Here is a 20,434-nt window from a genome sequence, read left to right as displayed (position 1 = left end):
ATATATATATATATACATATATATGTTTTGGTTAGGAATATTTTTGTGGCAGTGTCTGTCGGAACAAGCTGGACTGGGATTATCGGGAATACACAACCCGTTTTGCACCATTACAGGCAAGTTAAACTTTTTTATTCATAGTGGGATTCTGCAGGGCACTGAGGGCCATTGCAGTTCTTAAACAGCACCGTCATGTTTTCCCAGAGCAGAACAATAAAGAGTCAGCATTATGTCATGTTGTGAGGTCTCTGGTGCTGGGGCCTGCAGGACATTACAACCACACACCTCTGTCCAGAGGCTATTTAAAGAATAATGAACACACACACATTTATAAAAATGCACAGGCATTGAACTGCACACATGGGTCCTTGTGCTGTTAACAAAACTGACACAAGTGATGAGCCACTAACACACAATGCCTCTGCACATACTGTATGCATGCCAAAGTCAAGCATTACAATTGTGGATATTAACAAATGCAAACACACACATGCAAACTCATACATACACTGTATGGACAAAAGTACTGGGACAGCCCTGTCTTGATACTTTTGGTAGGAGCCTTATTTCATGGGGTTGTCTTTGTTGAGGAAAAACGTAATGCTACAGCACACTATTTCAGACAATAGTTCTTCCAGCAGTTTGTGTTTGACCTTTTCCTGTTTCAATATGACTATGCCCCCGTGCTCAAAGCCACCTCCATAAAGAAATGGTTTTCCTAGTTTGTTGTATAAGAACTTAACTGGCCCGCACAGAGCACTGACTTCCACCCTATCCAACACCTTGAACTAGAATGGAGATTACTAGCCAGGCCCTCGCGTCCATCATCAGTGTCTGACCTCGCAAATACTCTACTGGATGAATGGGCAAAAATTCCCACAGACACACTCAAGAAGAGTGGAAGCTGTTATACAGTAGCTGCAAAGGGGGGATCAATTCCATATTAATGCCTACAGATATAGAATACAACCATGTGCGTTCAACACACCAGTGAAGGTCAAGACAAGTGGATAACGGCTTTACACCACCAGATAAATATGGGCAGACACTGGTAGAGGAACAGAAAGTCAGAAACAGAAAGAAGCTGAGAAGGGAAAGGATGAGAGGAGAGTTGATGATGATGACAGATTTTGAGATGCAGTGAAAAGTTGTCAAGAGAGATGGAGACAGAGAATCAACGTTGTGTTGTTTGCTTTATGTGAGCAGAAGGACACTCCAAAATTCATGTCTTCACCCTTTGCATCTTGATTAACTGTAATTCAACTAGAAAGATCAATTAAGGTCAAATTACCATTAGCCAAGTGTCAGAGAGGATATTCATGAGAACAAGTAGCAGCACTGTTTGATTAGCTGATTAAACACTGGCTAGAATTACTTGCTCAAACATCAAGTGCCATCGGGCACGGCATTGTTATACTACCTTTCCACAGCAGCATCATCAAATGTCTAAAGATGAAGTGAGAACATTGACTTTGAGGAAGAAGCTAGCATAAGGCTTACTGAACTGAAAGAAAGGCTTCAAATACTTGGATACAGCGATGGATGGAGGGATGGAAGGCATCAAGATCAAAAAATATTAGACTTTATTGAGTCATCCTTGACATATTTGTAGTTGTGTGTGGTCAAATGAATTGTTATTGCAGTGGCCATTAAAGGGAATGACAAGTTGTATTGTCCAGCTGACAACACACATATTGGTTGTTTTGTGAATCAATAACAAATGACCCTTTTAGTTGTTAAGGCATGAGGATTTGTTATCCTTCTGTCACCACTGTTTCACTGATTTCAAAACAACCATACCCTCTGGAAAAAGATCATCAAATAGTGCTTCATCAAATAGAGACTTTTAAAGGCTACAAATGTCAACTTTCAAAATGACTTTTTGACATTTTCTCTTTACAAAGTTGTTGCATTTTTATTATAAATGTAAGGGAATAACATCTCCAATCACATGTATTCATTGCAGGGAGCTCAGTGACATTCACACAGACTCAGATATGTATAAGCAGAGATATATCCTACAACGACAAAACCCACACAACAGAAACACACACCATCTTAACTAGATTAGAATACTGATGAATTTTGATCGTGGAGAACCAGCTATGTGAGTCTGTGTGTGCATGTATGCGCTTCAATTTACACGATTTCTGCCTCTCGTTCGTACGCGAGTACATCTGCATCTACCACTTCACTTGTCCGTGCATGCATGTGTGTGTTTACAGCGCGTGTTTGTGTGAGTAACCGGCTCTAAGTTATTATCCGACTCTTCAACAGCAGCGTGAAATGAAATTGAAGTTCGAAGCCAGATTTCTGATTTACCATCTCAAAGTGTTATATTCAACATGCTTGTGGTGGTGCACTTGTGTGTTCAACTGTGATTGTGTGTGAATGTTTGTCTGCGACGTGTGCAGTTCTTCCTGTGTGTTTGTGTAGCTTTCTTTGTGGATTCATTGGCATGTACATATCAGACCATGTCGCTTTCCAGCCGGGCCGTAACTCACCAGCACATTTATCGGCGAATCGCATTTGTATGCCTAAGGGGAGCCGTGTCTTTTGAACGTCCAACAGTAAAATATTGGATCGGCAGAAACACAGAGATAGAGCCCAGGTGAATTATCAGTTTAGGTTTAGAAGATCAAATTTTTTTCACTCAGTGGCTGCACATTGCTGCTGCTGCCTGGGCCACAAGCGCACACAGCTGAACAGTGATTGGTAGAGCAGAGGTTATCGATCTCATTTTCTGGAGAGAGATACTTTTCTTTCTTCTTCAATGTTTTCACTTTAATTTTGAAATTGAAGGCTTGGCTTTTATTCCGTCTCTGTTTGAGCAAAAGCCTTGTGTACTTCCCTCAACCTCTGGGTTGACCCATTGTATGTTTTTTTGGAAATTGACATCTTAGAAATAACCCAGCTTTGATTTTACATGCTCTTCTTTAAGCTTTCAGGTTAATCAAGTACTAAAATGTTAATGCATGAGAGGATTAGGAGTAGCTTTTAGAAAACCATCAGACACAAATCTGGCTATATTTTGTTCCTACCCCTTAACAAAAACTCTTCTAATGTCAGAAATTAGATGAGGAATATTACCACAACTGGAAAAACGTATTACACATAATCAAAAGATGTTTGTTAAATAGCTGAGGAGCTTTATTTGGTAGACGATCCCCTTAATAGTTAGTTATTCAATTAGTTATTCAATTTAGAAATACTTAAACTAGGTTACAAGTAGAGCCCGACCGTATCGTTTTGCAGATATTATCGGCTGATATAAGCTACTTACAGATATAACAGCCGATATGAGTATTAAAAAAGAGAAACAGAGAGTCGGATCCTTCCTTCATGTCATGAGTGTTGCATAGTGTGCCCACCAGAGGGCGCACTGCAGCTCCTCTGTTCAAAACACTGCAGCACCATAGAACAAAACATCAGGTGACCGCAGTCTACCCAAGCTCAGAGCCTGTGTTCTGACGATTTATGCTACCTTATCGAAAAATACTACCTTAACGTCTAACCCAAACCCTACCCCTAACTATTAGCCCTGCAAAGAACTGCCAAGAAGCACATCTAGATAGGTAGCATATATCGACAGAACACTGCCTCTGCCCAACCTACGTGAGGAGCTCCTGGTAGCTCTCACAATCACTGTTCACGGTGAGTTGTTAATTTGTCACACAAATTACATGACTTAAATAATAATAAAAACAGCCCCTATCACTTCTCCTGTCCTGAAAACATTCATCAGACTTGCTAACCATCCCGTTTTTCACTGCACTCTCCCAGGTCAGAGCAAGATGTTACAGTAGGTGAGTGGTGGAGGTTCACGTTACGCTGACAGACGTGATTGTAGATTTATTCTGAAACAGTGCGGCACTTCTAGTGAACGGTCCTCTCATTTCTCCCTAGTTCATTACTTCTAAATATTGTTTAACATAACTTACAGCACCTAACGCTGCCCGCTGCAAAATTAACCACAAAGCCAATGCCGTGTTTATCAGTGGAGGAGCGCTAACGTTAATGAGCGATTAAACTGTAGTGTTTGACATATTCTCAATATATCTGCAAGCTGCTCGTCTCTAGTTCCAGTCAGCATGTCAGAAATGATTAAACCAGAACGGACTTGTGAATAAACGAGAGCTGTACAAGAATCTCATACGGCTTCCTGCCTAACAAAATTCTCTAACGTTAACTCTTCTTTTGAATGTGAGACGTTACTGTGAAATCTCAAAGTTGCAGGTCTTCCTTGTAGACGGTCATTTAGTAGTTTCCTCTGTGTCATGGCAGAACTAACAGTCCCATGGGAAGCAGGAATGGAGGCAGCCTTCGAACGGAAGAAAGATAAGTACTCAGAGCTGGCAGCTGAGTGTGGAAGTTGGCTGCAGAGGCTTTGTGTGATCATCCACCCAGCGCTTCCTAAAGACCATCAATGGGGCAAAGTTGAGGAAGACCATAAGGGAGCTGACTGAGGAAGCAGAGAAAGGGAGTTTCTGGCTTTGGTTGAGGAGGAAAGATAATGCGTGGGGTAGGCAAGAGTCTTTACTATACTAGGGTCAGTTGCAGGGGGTGGCAGGGAGACGCCGTTGCTCCACCATCCCAAGATGTTCTGGGAATAATGGAGCAAAACATCAATGAAGGGTGGCTCCCAGCTGATGACCCTGCAGCTGACCTGATGGCACTGTCGGAGGTGCAACAGGCACTTTTTGCCATGCAGGTTTTCCTGTGCTGATACACGTGTCACTGTATCATAGAGGGGATGTTTTAGAAAGTTGTCATTGTGGCAGACTATATGTAAGGTAGGCCTAATAACTATTGCATGACAAAAAAAAAAAAAAAATATATATATATATAAATAAATTATTTGCCTATGTAGAAGAGCCCTGTTTATCATTATTATTATAGCAATGACATTAGATAGGATATATGGTATTATTCGTAGTAGTAGTATATGCGTCATTTTTATAGTTTCTGTTTTGCTGGCCCTCACAATGTACTATTTACTTTAATGTTCATTAGTAGTAGTACTCTATAATTTATAACAAATCAGATATTAAAAATTTTTTCTGTAGTTTTATTTGACTTTATTTGATTTATCAAAACCTTAATATATTTTGTTGTACTTTTGTTCAATAAAAACGTTTCTTTTTATACTGCATTATGTCATGGTAAGTCTAAACATAACAACATTTTAGGGATAATCTTTGTTTATGTCATGCGTTTCTTAAAATAAGGGGAAAAAAACAATATCGGCCGATATATTGGCGGATTGTGGGATTTAAAAAAAATCTTAAAAATCCCATATCGGTCGGGCTCTAGTTACAAGTCAGATAAATACTGAATTACTGTATTTAGTTAGGATAAATAGAATAAGTATAAAGAACAAATATCATACATGGGTTATTCAGGTCTGATTGGGCTGTTGCTAAAGGCCTCTGATCCAATACCTCCTCTAGCCTTCACTTGCCTTTTCATTGATCCATGAGCACAGGCACTCCACTATCAAAATCATTTCCACCATTATTTCATATCATTATGCAGCCTTAATCCATACATATTGACTAATTCTTTTCAAATCATGTTCACTAGCATGCCAGCTCAAACATGGTTTTGCTTGAATCTGAATAGTAAAGAATAATATTTAAAAACAACACTGGCAGAAGTCAGAAGGTTAGGCTTGTTGACCAGAGAAAGGCCAAAAACAACAATCACGAAGATTATTACATAAAGAAAGCAGATTTATTCTTATTTAGCAGCGCTATCATTAAGGTTGCTGTCATTGGCTATAGGCATGCCATCTAAATCTGTAATAACTTATATAAGGTTAAGAGGGAAACAATTACCAGGTGTTTTTAGTTATTCTGTTGACTTCTGCTCAGGTCAGAGTTGGGCAATGCTATGTTGGGAATAAAAAATATGTTGATGTGTCACAGTAAAGAAAGCACAGGTGTAAATAATTAAATTAATGACGGCTGAATTCCATTTCACTGCTTCAGTTTCAGGGTCCTGATAATGTGCGGGCTGGCTCGCTGTCACGACTGAAGCACTTTAATAGAACGCAGCCATCGTTAATGTTATTAGTAACACCTGTGCTTTTCCTACTGTGACAAGGCAAAGGCAAGAGGTCTGCTGTGAAAAAGGCATTAAATGACAAAATAACAAAAAATGTTTTCTCTCTGCTGCTTTTGATAATTGGCTTATTGACTGGTGGGTAGCACAAAATTGCAAATATCATTTTGGGCTCTTGGGACTGGGCAACTTTTACTATTTATTTTAGACATTTGAATCATTAATCAGTTAGTTTGAAATAATGCCTACGGGTCCTGAGCTGAGGTCTAATCAGCCAAAAAAGGTAACACCTGCGTGGGTTTACTATGAGAGTGCTGTCTCTCAACAATAATGAATCCAAGATTAGATGAAATGGACAGTGCTTAATATTTGCTGACTGTCTCAGTTTTATATCACTGTGATTAATATTACACTTTATTTTGGACTATTGATATTGTGGAACATGTTGCTGGCATTTTAAAGACTAAACAAACCAATCAATTATCAAACAATTATTACTGAGAGATTAATGAAAATAATCATGACTTGGAGCACTAGTAATGAATCTTCATATCATTTTCTTACATTTTTGGTTGAAATGTGCATAATTCACATATTTCTTTTGTCACCACCCTGTTTTCTAATCATTTTTTTTTTTTACAACCAGACAGACTTTCTTGCCTCAGTCAGCATCTGGCAGGCTGGTTAGGCAGGTTCCTCAGATGCTTCTATGAGGTATGACACAGCAAAAATGCTAAACTCCCCCCAGCGATTTATAAGACAGAGATCCGATTAACTGCTGTATGACATAATACGCGTAGCAATAAAACTGCTGTTGACACTTTCACGGCTGTGCACATATTAATACACTGATACAGATGCTCTAGGTTCACATGCAGTCTATGCTCACACACACACACACACACAGGCCACACAGGCGCCAGAAAACATACTCGGATACAAGTATGCACGGACTTACACACTACCGCGTCCACCCACACACGCGCTCTCACACATACGCTTCCGCTGCAAACATCTTGGAATTAAGTTATCACTTTATCCTCTCCTGTCTCTCTTTCCCACAGAGAGATTAACATTCACTCACTCTCTCTCTTTCTCTCTCTCTCTTTTTCTCTCTCTCTCTCTCTCTGCATTTGCCTCTCCTTTCATGTGAGACAGCTGCAGCTGTGTAAGTGTTTGTGTGTGTGTACATGTATGTGTGTTTTCTGTGCATGTGTGTGTATGAGTCAGTGTACCAACGCTCAAATACGTCAACTTCCTGTCTCCTTATCTCGCCGCACATGTAGATGTACAGTGTCGTGTTTGTGTGTGTGTGCGTGTGTGTGTGTCAGTCTGATCATTGCCCTAGTCATCTGACTTGTGGAAGACAGAAAGATTTGCAGGCAACGGGGTTAATTGATACTTTACATTTTAGATGTCTATGTTCTGGGAGGAACATGGAAGCAGGGGAGATAAGAGGGAGTGTAAAAGCGGAGGAAGAAGTGGAGAGAAAGAGAGATGAAGTGGAAAGATGAAGAGGAGAGAGCAGTTAGAGGAAAGGGGGACAGCACAGGAGGGAGGAAGAATTGTTGAGAGCAAGCAAGGCAGTTAATATTTTACAAGCCTGGATTAGAGAGGTCATGAAATGAGGAATGGGAGAAGGATTCCTGAGAGTCAGCTATGGGGAGATGGAGAGAAAAGGAGTGGGGCAGCTGGATAACACTGCTTTGATCAGAAACATCTGTAGGTTTCACGGCGGACGGAGAGCGAGTGGTGGGAGAGAAATCACTGCATCCTGCTTCATCTTTTGTCTGGACAGGTTTCAGCATGACCTGCTATCTATGTCTGGTTTCCTTTTCTCTCTTAATCAGCTTGCGGTTGTTCTTAAAGCACCACATTTGTGGTTTTGCATGTTTTAACTTTAGCTACAAATCACATATATATGTATTGCTTGTGAGTTGATTTCTTCGGAAGGAGCGGATTGGTTTAAAATGATTTTCACCGACATTTGACTACCTGCTGCAAGAGGACACTGATTGCCACGGTTTAATAATAAGCAAGTTTCCGTGCAACGTTGATGACTCAGAAAAGATTTCAGGCAATAGAAAGTGAAGAGAGAAAATGGGAAGGCACAATGAGCTACTAAGTATGTCCCTCTAAGTAAAAAAAATAAATAAAACAAAGCATGAAACTACTGAAGTGTTGATTTCCACCCAGGAGTTGAAACTATTCTTTTTTTATTATTTCCTAGTAAAATCAGTAAACAGTATGTACTAGTGCGTAGTACTACGTGTGTATTACTACTGACCTTTTCCCAAATTACAGGTTTCTAAATTGATTTCCGCTGGTTTCCATTCCTTCCACTATGTTATGAGAGAGAAGTTGAGTCTTGCTCGGCATAGGCGATCCATCATAGTGAGCATTTCACCCCCATTATTTCTTGTCACATGAGCAAAGAACCTTATCTAAACATCTAATTTCCATTTTGTTGACCCCTCATGACGTTAGACTGGCTGTCTCAGCTCACAGAAGACTGTAATTGCATGGTTTTGGAAGAGACATGAATGAATATTCAAACCCATAATTCTTATTTGGTGCATTACCAAAGTGAAATACATATGTGAATATGATTTTTAGAAGAAAACCAGAAAAAGCTTAATTATATGAAGGGCACCATCACTGGCAGCGTTGTAACCCTCAAAAAAAAGGGATGAGATTATTATCTACTTTTACAATGAACCATGTATTTAATAAATATGTTTTCTGAGTCCCCTCAGGCAAGGCTGTATAATAATGATAATCACACATAAGCCTGCAGAAACCTCCCTCGCAGTTCTAATCTTATTGTTTAATAACATGGCTAACATCACCTTAAGCCTTCCCAGAGAGCCAAACTCTGAAGGTCACTGCTAATACTGCGCCAATCATTTATTAAACCAAATGGGGGAATACAGACGGAGATGAAACAGTGAGAGTAAAAAAGATAAAGAGAAGAAGACACTACAAAGATATAGGTGCGATAAAAGTGGGAATAGAGAGAAACAGAGGGACATAACAGGAGAGCAAAGAAGGACAAAAGGAAAGAGTAAAAGGCATATGAGAGGGGTCATGGAGGAAGTTAACAAGGGGATAAGACAAAGTATGAAGTGATAAGTGGGCAAAAGGGGAGATAAAGACGGAAGGAAGGGTTTCAGAGGGAGAGATGAGAGAAGAGGCACGGACAGCGAAATGACCGCCTTAATTAATGGACTGTAATATATGACAATATCCCTGGGTTCCAAGATAATATCAGCAAAAATTACAGCCTTCATCACGGGCACACTGTGCAAATATACCGCGACCTTGACAGAGGAACTGCAGTGGCAGGGAAATTTGAAAAACTCTTGACAGGAACTAAACGCGTCTTGCCCGCAATAAAAACTTATGATGGTTCCAATTATGAAAGAGGTTGTTGAAAAACACTGAGTCTTTTTCCCCCCAACTTTAAAATCTGCTACTATCACTCTGGTGCAGAATCCAGGCCAGCTAAATGTATTGTTTAAGTGCTATCATTTGGTTTGCTAAGTTGACTTAAACACATTATTGATTGTTATTTTGATTTATTTGAGGAGTTCATTTACAAAATACTTTACAATTTATTAGGCAATATATATTACTTAGGTTTTCATCTATAAAGTGGATTGCTGGTGTTAGAGTGTTCATTTGGTCAAACATTAAATTGTTCCATCCTTATGCAATCCTTAAAAAGAGTCCCATCATTTGTTTTAATTTTGTGCTATCAATTTTATTAAGAGCGTGGTGTCATAGTTTGGTTAAATGCTTCGGCATGAAATTATTTAAATACACAGCCTAACATCTTATACAGGCAGTGGGTGTGGACACAGGAGTGTCCAAGTCTCTATGGAGGTGTCTACGTGTTCTCGAGCAAGATAGCCAATCCCAACGTAGTCTGCTGCAAAATATGTTTACCATCAGCAATTCTGTTTAAAGCAACATAATGCCGGTAAAAGAATTTAATGCTATACATGAAGTAGTTTGATGTGACGCAGTGCAGCAAAAAGTAAGAATGTGGGATGTTGAATGTGTGTCTTTGTGTTTGTCTCTGTCATTCCAGGCTTGTGTCCCATTTCATACTACCAGTAAGTTGCTGACATTTTAGTTGGAAGTGATATAAGGCACCACAAGTATATATACAGCAGGATTAAGAGGTAAGTGAGTGTTGGTGAATGGATGAATATTTCTTCTCCATGACAAATACATATTCATGTACAACCTTAAAATCTGATCATTCAAGTTCTTGCAATGTCTCTGCAGAGCTGACAAGGTAAAAATCTAGTTTTAGAATTCTTTAAAAATTCATATTAATAATAGGTGAAATTTGGGGAAGAATAACTGAAAAAGTAATTTATGTGTATAGTATCATAGACATAAGCACATCTCTGCATGTGGAATGCATATAACTTATTTCTGTGCTGCTGCTGCTGAACTCCAGTGTGCAGTAGCTGCCACGGAGCTATCAATCACCCAACACTTGGAACAGCAATCAGCCTAGTTGCCAAGCTGTTGCTGCAGCAGCTAAATGGATCGCGGGCACAACTCCACCCCACAACAGTGGAGCTTCTAGCATTATTTTCATTGTTATTTGAGTCAGCAATCAAAGGGCTACCATTTCAACAGGGACTCGAGGCTATTTCCCTGTCGCCACAGCGCTTCAGAGAAATTCCAAATGATTTTTTCCATCACCCTGAGCTTTCAGTGTCGGCTGAAGGTTTTCCAAGTACTGGTAGGTAGCGAGGGACCCGCATATGAGTAGCTCTGAAGCTGCAATCAATCACGTGTGACTGTGGAAATCTAACTACCGCGTACAGCAAGACAATACACACAATGTGTGCACACACCGATGTGCACAGAATCGCGTACACACACATACCTTCATACTTAGATATGTGCATGTCCACCTGCTCTCCACTACCACAGGTGCACTCAGACACACAACAAGCAAGGCGTGATGGGAAAAGAACTGCTGCCGGGTTCAGCAGCTGCAAAAGACACAGTCGAATCTGTAATCCAAGCGAGCACGAGAACGCACAGATTACTACTCCCTCTCCCGAGCTTTACTCTGGCATGCTATGAAGCGCTGAAAAAAAAAATGGTGTAAAACAAATAACTTTAGAGGAGCCCAGCGGCGCACGCACAGGGAGATTTATTTGAACTAGAGCAGAGCGTGTAGTGTTGTTGCACTGTCCTTGATGCAGAAGTTTACTTATAATTTCACACTCGTCATTTGTCAGAGGAAGACTAATGGTGAAAATCATTATCGGCGAATCCTTTTCCCCGACAATCCGCCCTCTCTTTCCAGTAGCCCTCATAAATACTCTTGACTTCAAAGACAGACTTGACACAGAGTGGAGAGTACTCTTTCAGCGGTGGAGTTCTTATGAGCTCAAAGGAATGTAGGTTAATTAATGAAGTAGGTATAATGATGATTAGGAATAATGACCATAACTATAGCAATCATATTAAGATCAAAGTCAGAGCATTTTGTTCGTCTAATCAGATCCGTTACGGAAATCAGAATCCAATTTCATAGAGATAAAATGTTTGTGAAACATACATCTGTGGGTGAGCAACACACACACACACACACTCACTAGCAGAATAGAAAGCAGCACTAAGGTGTAGGCACATGTAGCCCACACGCACAATATAGAGAAAGAGACATCACAGCGAAAAATGTGTGTTTTGCAGCTACCTGTCTATCATTGTAAACATATGCAATGTGCCCGTGTATGCATGAATATGTGGAAGATGTTTGTAGAGTCATGCTGAGTGTGCATATCTGTACAAAAACATGCAAATACACATGTAGAAATGTACACAAACACCCTTCTGTCTAAAGAAACATCCTCACAAGTCAACAGTAACACACACGGCACACACAAACATGCAGGTTTTCAGGAAAAGGGCAATTTGTCCTGCTTTTATCTCAGTCCAGGTGGGTTTGAATCAATGTGAATAATCTTCTTGGACTTGGGAATGGGAGTCCGATAATCCAAAGCTTGAACTTGGAGCGTTTTCTCTTTAATGCAAACCATGTGCATCTCTTTCTCTCTTTCAAGATATATGGGAATTAATTAAAATATGCTCCCCAATGCACTAAATATAAACTGTACAGCACATAGGCAGCAGCTTTGGTGAAACAGTGCTGAACAGACGGTCAATAACAAGCGGAAAGAAGTGGCCAGAGTAGACACAGCCAGAATCGATAAGACTTCTACCTTAATGTACCAAAAGTCAGTCGTTTCTTCTTTCTTTCTTTATTCCTTCTTTCTCTCTAAGGCAGGCGATCTGATACTGAGCATGGGTCAGAGCCAGTGAAGGCCTCTGCTGTCTTTTAAAAAAATGTTTTGGCTGTTATAGGTAAGAAGTGAAAGAGCAGAGACAGAATAGTACCGTCATCATCATTGTCGTGATTACAGCAAATATGTACACACAAGATGTCTTTTTTCAAATTAACCTTCATTTGTATCGTCATTGTGTCTCTCTGCAATAGACACACACACACACACACACACACACGATACACACACACACACACACTCTCATGGCCACAGGCAGGTCAGCCTTTTTTGCCGCAGACTGAAACCACAAAAATGCAGAAATGTCAAGAGCTGTAACAACAGCACAACCAAATGGGAGAAATTAAGAGGCTTTGTTGGTGCTTAGAAGGAATGTCAAAACACATGTTATGGATGAGTGTGTGAAGTGAGGGCTCTTTGAAAGAGACAGAGGGGATATTTCCATGTGTTTCTATAGCAATGAAATGAAAATCTGCATTAAAGTACATGCTGATAACACATTCACTGAAACACCAGCACGCTCACGCATGGCACACATACATACAAAGACACATACTGTAAGTGTGGATGCTTGCACAAATAAAAAACACGTGCACCCCCCCCCCCCCATACACACAGGGTTAGTTACAGGCCTCTCTGCTTCAGCAATAAGCCTGTCTCAAGTCTAGCTATAATGACATCCAGGTATGTTTGCTCTTCATTTTACACGGCTCATCGCAGCTCCAAACAGGGTATCGGGGGGGGCTCTTTGTGCATCTGTGTGCTTCAAACGTGTACTTTTGTGTATACACAGAGATCACTGTGTCCTTGTGCACATCTGTATGGCAGTGTGTTCTTGCCAGTACGCTGCTTTCTCCATGTGTGCGCTGCCACTATGTTTGTGTGTTTGTTCCATTGTGTATGAGCTCACATAATCAAATTTGTGTCCTGTGCGTGTGTGTGTGAGCTGGCAGGACTTTGTCCACACGCGTAGACAGAGTCTTTCTCCTCAGCTTGTTGACATTCCAGTAGCTTGGCCTCTCCGTCTGCTCCAAACTCTCCTCTCATTCAAAACAGATCTCCCCTCTCTCTGCTACACACACACACACACACACACACACACATTTTCGATACATTATCCTACCTGCTACCTTCTTATTGAAAACACAACTTGAGCGTACACGTTCCCCCTGTCCTCTATCGGCACATGCTTGTTAACTTCATCTTTAAGATTTGTGGGCGCAGAGTATGCACTTCACTGTACTGTACATTGTGAATGAGGTAGGTGGCAAGATGTTTACCATTACTGTGTCATGTTCACTGTTGCTTTATAACATTAAAACTGTCTTTCCAGCAGAGACAATGTTACGTGGCTCTCTGTGTCCCTCTCACACTCTCACAGTTGAGACTTCACCTCGTGGTTCCCAATGAGAAGCTATTAATGTTCTTGTTGTTGTCATTCACCTAGCTCAAAGCTCTTTAGCCGAGCCTCAATGTTGCTGTCTTTACCTAGAGTTTAATTTTGGAACATTCATTTAAAACTGCAAACAAACACCAGCCTCGTAGGTGTCTCGTTACATTGTCCAGTTACTACAAGTTAATCCACACCTGCGAAGAATCAGAATTGGGAATGGCCGTGGTATAAAGATGAAATAACCAGATGGGAACGTCTGATTTTTGGCTTATAGAGGTCAAAGTAAATTACCAGAAGAAATAACAAAGGAAAAAATTACGTTTGGGAAATGTACACTATATGATACCATTTTTTCCCTCAGCACAGGCATGCACACTTGCTCATTGAAAGGCATTTGCACACTGTATCTTGATATTGAAGGCATGAGCGTACATGTCTTAAACCTGTAGTTGAAGACAGGAGAGCTCATGTCTCATGTGCTTGTTGAAGGAAGGGATATTCAACATTTCCATCCTCTTGAGCACATATGAGCCTGCATGGTTTACCTTTCTACTATAGGCAGGAGTGCTCTTGACGAAAGTCTGACAGTGAGTAATGAGGTTTCTTCCAAAAATGAAAAAAGTCCACTATTTTAAAAATATATGAAAGTCACAAGTACAGCGAAAGAAAGTATATGAAGAAAATAATGTCTTTTTTAGCAGTCAGTAATGAAATGAGAATACTTATTTTAACAGTTTTGAATTCATAACACACTTTTCTTTTGATAATGCCTGTATTAAACTGGAATTAAGTTATGCAAGTTTAATCACACCTGAATATTACAAATGAAAACTGCCAAATGCATGTTCAAAAACAGACTTTGTTATAGACATGTTTCAATCTGACTTCTCAAGACCATGAGGTGACAGACCATAACTACATAACTTAAACACATTGATTTAAGAGAAGAAATAAGCCATGGAAACTGTAAATAAAAAGAGACAGGTGTGACTTCACAGGTCTGGAGTAGAATGAGGTAGTATTTTTGCAGCAGGTTTGGTCATTTTAACCACAGTGGCCAAATACAGCTTATTGTTCTGCTTTTAAAAAACTTGATTGACAATGTTTGTAGAAACAATGAACGTACAAGCTGCTGCTGTGTGCGCACTAATTGCTTCAATTTGGGTAGTGCTCTAAAGAGAGAAAGGCTCTTTCCTGTTGTGTAAACTGTAGGTGTTCTGTTTCTATTATGGCCATTGCAGTTAAGTGGGGCAGTTAGCACTGAGGATGTGATGAGTCAGAGGAGTCCCACAAAGACAATTGTGCTCAGAGTCAAGAAATAACACATCAGAGCTGTTGCTTCTAAATGTCAAAGTATCCATGAGAAAGCTGTGCTTCGTTATCATGACTGCTATTGTGTCTTCCCTGTTATTGTATTTCAGACGGATGTGAGCGTGTGTAAAAGTCAGGGATTAAATCTGGGCCCTTTCTCCTGAAGGACCTCATGACCTTCTCAGAGAAATGAATTGAATGTATGAGAGGGCAAAAATGTATGAAGGAAGTGGAAAAAGGTAGAGAGCAGATGTAGTGAATGTCGATATTTTGGAGAAGGGGGGAGAAGGTAAAAGTATTTCTTAGCTGAATTTGCACATTGAAAAGGCTGGAACTGATACCCTCTTGTGCCACAGACCTGATCCACCCAACAGCTGTGATGTAAAGTTCAAGAAACCCTACAAAAAAGACATCAATTGAAGATCATATTGGACTGAAACATCATATGCAAGTTAACAACAGCTAATGTTTTATTTAATTATGAGAAAGACATCCCCTTGCATCTGTTTTTTTTAATAGCTTGCAAACACCACTGACCACCTGTTCATCTCTTAAACTACTTTTATATTCAGAAATGTGTGGAAATTAAATCATGTACGTCTACGTACTAGAGTAATGTGCAAGTTTTGACCGCTTTCAACATGGCAGAAAATTTTGGCAGGGTTGACCAGAAAGCATGCATTATTTTCTGATAACCACACAGTTCTGTTGTAAAGGTTATTAGTTTCAGTTTCTTATACTTATTTGGAGTAATGATACAATGTTTACGCTACAGATGACAAAAATGCTGTAGTGGCAGCACAAAACATTGATATATCTGTTGTAATTTGATGAAAGTTGCTGTGATGTGAAATGGATAATACACTCTGTCCCACGCCGTTATGAAAGATAATGCTCTGCACACTTCACATGTTAATTATTTACTTCTGAAACCGAGTGATTTCTGAGAATATGTCATTGAGTTTTTACTTGGCCATAAAGAGCCATACTGACACTCTCAAAAAAACGTGCTCACTGTAAAACACATTTCATGCAACATACAGACATGCAGAGTCCTGCGGTACAGAAGTTGAGAAAACAAATGGGTGGTCAGACAAAGTCCAGGGCAGACAAACGGCATCAGACAGTGGTCAGATTGACAAAAAGAGAAAATCAATATGAAAGAGTTAAGCTGGTGCCACTTCAATAGTGTACTCTGGCCTCTGTGTGTCCATGTTGCAGCTAAGCCTCTACTGCAAACAGAGAATCTTTGTCTCGTCCTATCTCTCACACATATACAATATAATTACACCCATACACACAAATTGTAAAAAAAACAAGTATGAAAAAAAACTAATTTATTTTTCATTATTTGTCTTTTATCAAGCAAAAATGGCAAACATTCTCTGGTTCAAGTTTTTGAAACATGAGATTTTTTTTCTGTTTTATATCATTTGATACTAAATACTTCTGATTTTTCTGAAGTAACTGGAAGACCTCACCTTATTTTTCAACATGGCTACCATGCCTAGTTATAGCCCAACATCCGCCCTCACAAATGCGCAAACACCTTTGCTGTGACTTAATTCAGAAACTTCCATTTGTGTATGTAGTACACTGTACACTTAATACTTACTTGCAGCGAGAGGATCATTTTTGGCAACATTTTACCGTGATTGTTACTTACCAAAATATCTGGTGACTTTTTTGTTCACTTGAGTTGAATGAATAAAAATTTACATAGTTTTGCTTTTACTTGTGCATGTGCAATTGCAACTTGCTGTAGCAAGTTTTGGGCCTCCGCCTTCTGCTATATAGTCAAGATGGCAACCACTGATGGTGAAAAGTGTCCAGAGTGCCACACTCAACTTTTTGACTGTCATGACTACACCATCCGGGCACTGCCATAATTGTCAGCGTGAATGCATTTGTGCACTCAAAATAGCAAGTGTAAGTATGGAAGAGTGCGGATTGAGATACAGCTCTTGTTCAGTTCTTCTATGTACAAAAACATATACACAACTTCAGATGCACACATGTGTCTTCAAGGACAACAGTGCTTGTGTTCAGTCCAAGTTAATATCACGCCATAAGCTCTCTTTACAATCATGTACTGGTTCTCTTTGGGTTCTTGTGCGCGTGTGTGTGCTTGGTTGCGAGGGTTGTTAGACACTTGCATAAGGTGGATTTCAGCAATGCTGGCCAGTAGTGATAAGAAGCCTAAATCTCCTAACCATTCTCACTAAGGCCATGGGCTTCATCTATAGAAACTGCAGCTTCCATCAAAGGACAACAATAGGGCATGTGAAAGCATGTGGGAAAAAGGGTGGAGGAGAGGGAGTTTTGTTCCTTTCTCTTAAAATCTCATTTATCTTTGCTGAATCAAGACGTGACACAATATTATAATACAGTTATATCAAGGAAACAATTATTTCTGCTTGCTGCGTTATTCTGAAAAAACATGTTTCACCAAATGCGTGTGAATTGGGTTTTGTGTTTGGCTACAAAAGCAATTCAATGCTACGGGTTTGTCTTGTTATTAGTTTAGGATTAGGGTTAACCTTTCCGAAAGTGTGCAGAGCAGAGTGAGAAGCAGGAGCAAAACAGTAGCGGGGACTGAGATATGCACTGTAAAATTGTGTGGTTCCCTTCTGGCGTGACACAAACACACACAAGATTAAAAAAAACACCTCTGCAGTGTGTGTGAGTGATGGAACGGCCCTGGCTTCATCACGGTACATGTACCGTACGTCTTGACATATAGGTTTTTCCTCCGTGTGTGAATGTATCTGATTGTACGGTTGTAGGAAAGAGGTAGAGACAACTTCAGCCATATGGTTAATGCTACCTCTACAAGATTACCTGATGGGTATGTGTGTGTGTGCACGTTGTGTGTGTGTAAGCTGCTGTGATAAATATGGTGTGTTATCGATTTGACAGATCACACCTCATGTTATCCTGCTAAAGAAATATGCCAGACACACACTCACTGTACAGTGTGTGCCAGTGTGAGTTTAAAATCAGATGTTGCATCAACTTTATGTGTTTGTTTTCTAATACCTCATAGTAATTTTATCTTGAATCTTAGTGTCAGGGTTTTTTTTTCTTAATTTTAAATGCCACATCGAGTATCTAATGGTTGTGTGTTGTTTATAAAATGTTAATTGTGCCAATGCCTAATTTGACTGCCAATGACCTGACTTTGAGAAATTAAGCCAAAACTTCTCAAATGTAAAATGTTCTTCTCTTAAGCACGAGAACATAAATTTATTATTAGAAAATTATGTAAAAGTTTTGATTCTAATCAGAATTTAAATTAAAGAATAAGTAAATAAGATAACAAATCTGGCCAGATATGGAATGGACAGTTTATTACATTACCTATAAACTGTTGTGGACTAAATTCCCTGTTCCCACTTCCCAACATAGGGACATACACTATTTACTGTAAGGTCATCTACTGAAACCCAACTCAGAAGGACCTCAGTGACAACTTGTGGTTGGAGATTCAGTGCGTGCATGGGTGTATCCACAATAATCGTCTTGTGATTTTGGAAATTCAAAAACTAGGAAAATCCACAGAGTAGCTAAATGCTGCTTTTATGCAGCCCCAAATCCTGGTTGTGGGAGAGCAATGGAGGAAGAAATTATGTAGTTTCCCGTGAGCTGCAGGTGGTGTGCTGCCTGATGATGTACAGTTGGCCAATACGGCTCCAGAGGGGTAGGGAGAGTATTTTTTTGTTTGTTTGTTTGTTTTTACTTTAAAGTGCAGTATTTCAGTACCTGCTCAGTAATCAATGGTGCTCCCTGCCCTGACACTGTAATAACATCCACACACTTTGCTTTGGTGAGACATTCCTGACACTCTGGAGACAATGTTACCCAGTTGCAGGTGTGTAAATGAGAAACCTCAGCATAATCCCTTGGCTAGTCACCTAGACTATGACAGGACATTACGCTGCATAATGGCCTTTTAGTCCTGGTGGATTATGTAATGCGGTTTCCCTAGGCAGCACCTCAGTTGCATGTCTGACAATGATGGAGCAAGCTGGACTTCTGTGTCTTGCTTAAAGGCACCTGGTTATTGTACAGAGCCAGCCTGTTATCTGTTAACAATGGAACAATCTCCCAAAGCATTAGACCGTGCCCCCACTTCCAAAAAACTGGAGGCAAAAACACCCCCTGAAAACTCAGCGTCTACTTTCATGTTCAAAATCTCATTAAGTAGTAAACCACTCCTCCTTTAGACAAACATATTTCCACAAAACATCACAAGTGCACTGAAGGACAACAACTAAAATATTTCTGTCTTACTGCTGGACTGCGCTCCAAAGACTACAAATTCCCAAACACAGTCTTGCACAAGGTTATGTATCAAGAAAGCTGCAGTGCAATCCCCTCATCCAGTAACTCAAAGGCTCCTCAATAGATAATCTAATTCTAGAAAACAAATCAAGTATGCATGGTGTGTACATTGGTATGCTTTTTGGCGTGTGCATATTTTCTCTCATGTGAAGAAAGAGGTTCCTGTCACTGCCACAATTCTTTAAGCCTCTGCGGACTTTCAGTATCTCTCAGCTATAGTCAATGTTTTGTAAGCATGATGGACAAGAAAGCTTCGGGAATTTGAATTTGAAAGGAGCGCAGAGAGGCTATTGTCCCTAGACAATACAGTATGAGGGTTTGTGGAGCGAATGGTTTTCCGTATGTATCCATTCCTACACAGGAAATCACAACCGAGAAAGATTGGACTGTCCTTCCACAATGTCACGGGCAACGAATACGCAAACACACATGCTTGCACAGAAACGCACTCTTACAACACGGACATACACACTTGTGCGCTCACTTTTCCTCTGTTTCACTCTTTATTCTCTTTTGTTGTCTCTCCTCTACAAGGACAAACAGCCTTTTCAGAAATGTTGTAGTGCCCCCCCACCCGTTATCCCCTTTATTTTTAACTTCAGTCAAGGTGGCCATACACCTAGAAATTCTCTTTTCACAAAGCTTTCTGAATAAGTAGTGACAGAGACACAACCACCAACTGACAGCACAAGATAAACCTTTATTTCAGACAGCAAAAAAATAAATCAATCAATAAATTAAACATATATTTCATACCAGACAGAAAACAAGCCCTCAAACCAATCAAAGACAGAATCCACTCCAGCTAAGTCATTTATGTTTTATATTTAATTTATTTTTGTCATTGACTGCTCCTATCCCAAGATGTGGCCAGTAAGTGTTTTACTGCCTTGCTGAAAGTCATGTGTCCTACCTCAAAAGGACACATGACTTGTGATAAACGTATTTGGCTGGTGTGGGAGGCAGAAGAGCTTTGCCTGAAGGT

General features: G+C 40.0%; 1 protein-coding gene across 8 annotated transcripts in view; it reads right to left on the bottom strand.

Annotated features, from left to right (window-relative positions):
• Nucleotides 1-20,434, bottom strand: part of cntfr (ciliary neurotrophic factor receptor) — a 262,439-nt gene that overhangs the window by 125,793 nt on the left and 116,212 nt on the right. The window lies entirely within an intron of this gene.

Source organism: Micropterus dolomieu, linkage group LG13 (assembly GCF_021292245.1).
Source record: "Micropterus dolomieu isolate WLL.071019.BEF.003 ecotype Adirondacks linkage group LG13, ASM2129224v1, whole genome shotgun sequence".
In the NCBI taxonomy this organism is placed as follows: domain Eukaryota; kingdom Metazoa; phylum Chordata; class Actinopteri; order Centrarchiformes; family Centrarchidae; genus Micropterus; species Micropterus dolomieu.
The sequence above is the reverse complement of the archived record's forward strand: the minus strand, read 5'-3'. Positions and strand labels throughout refer to the sequence as shown.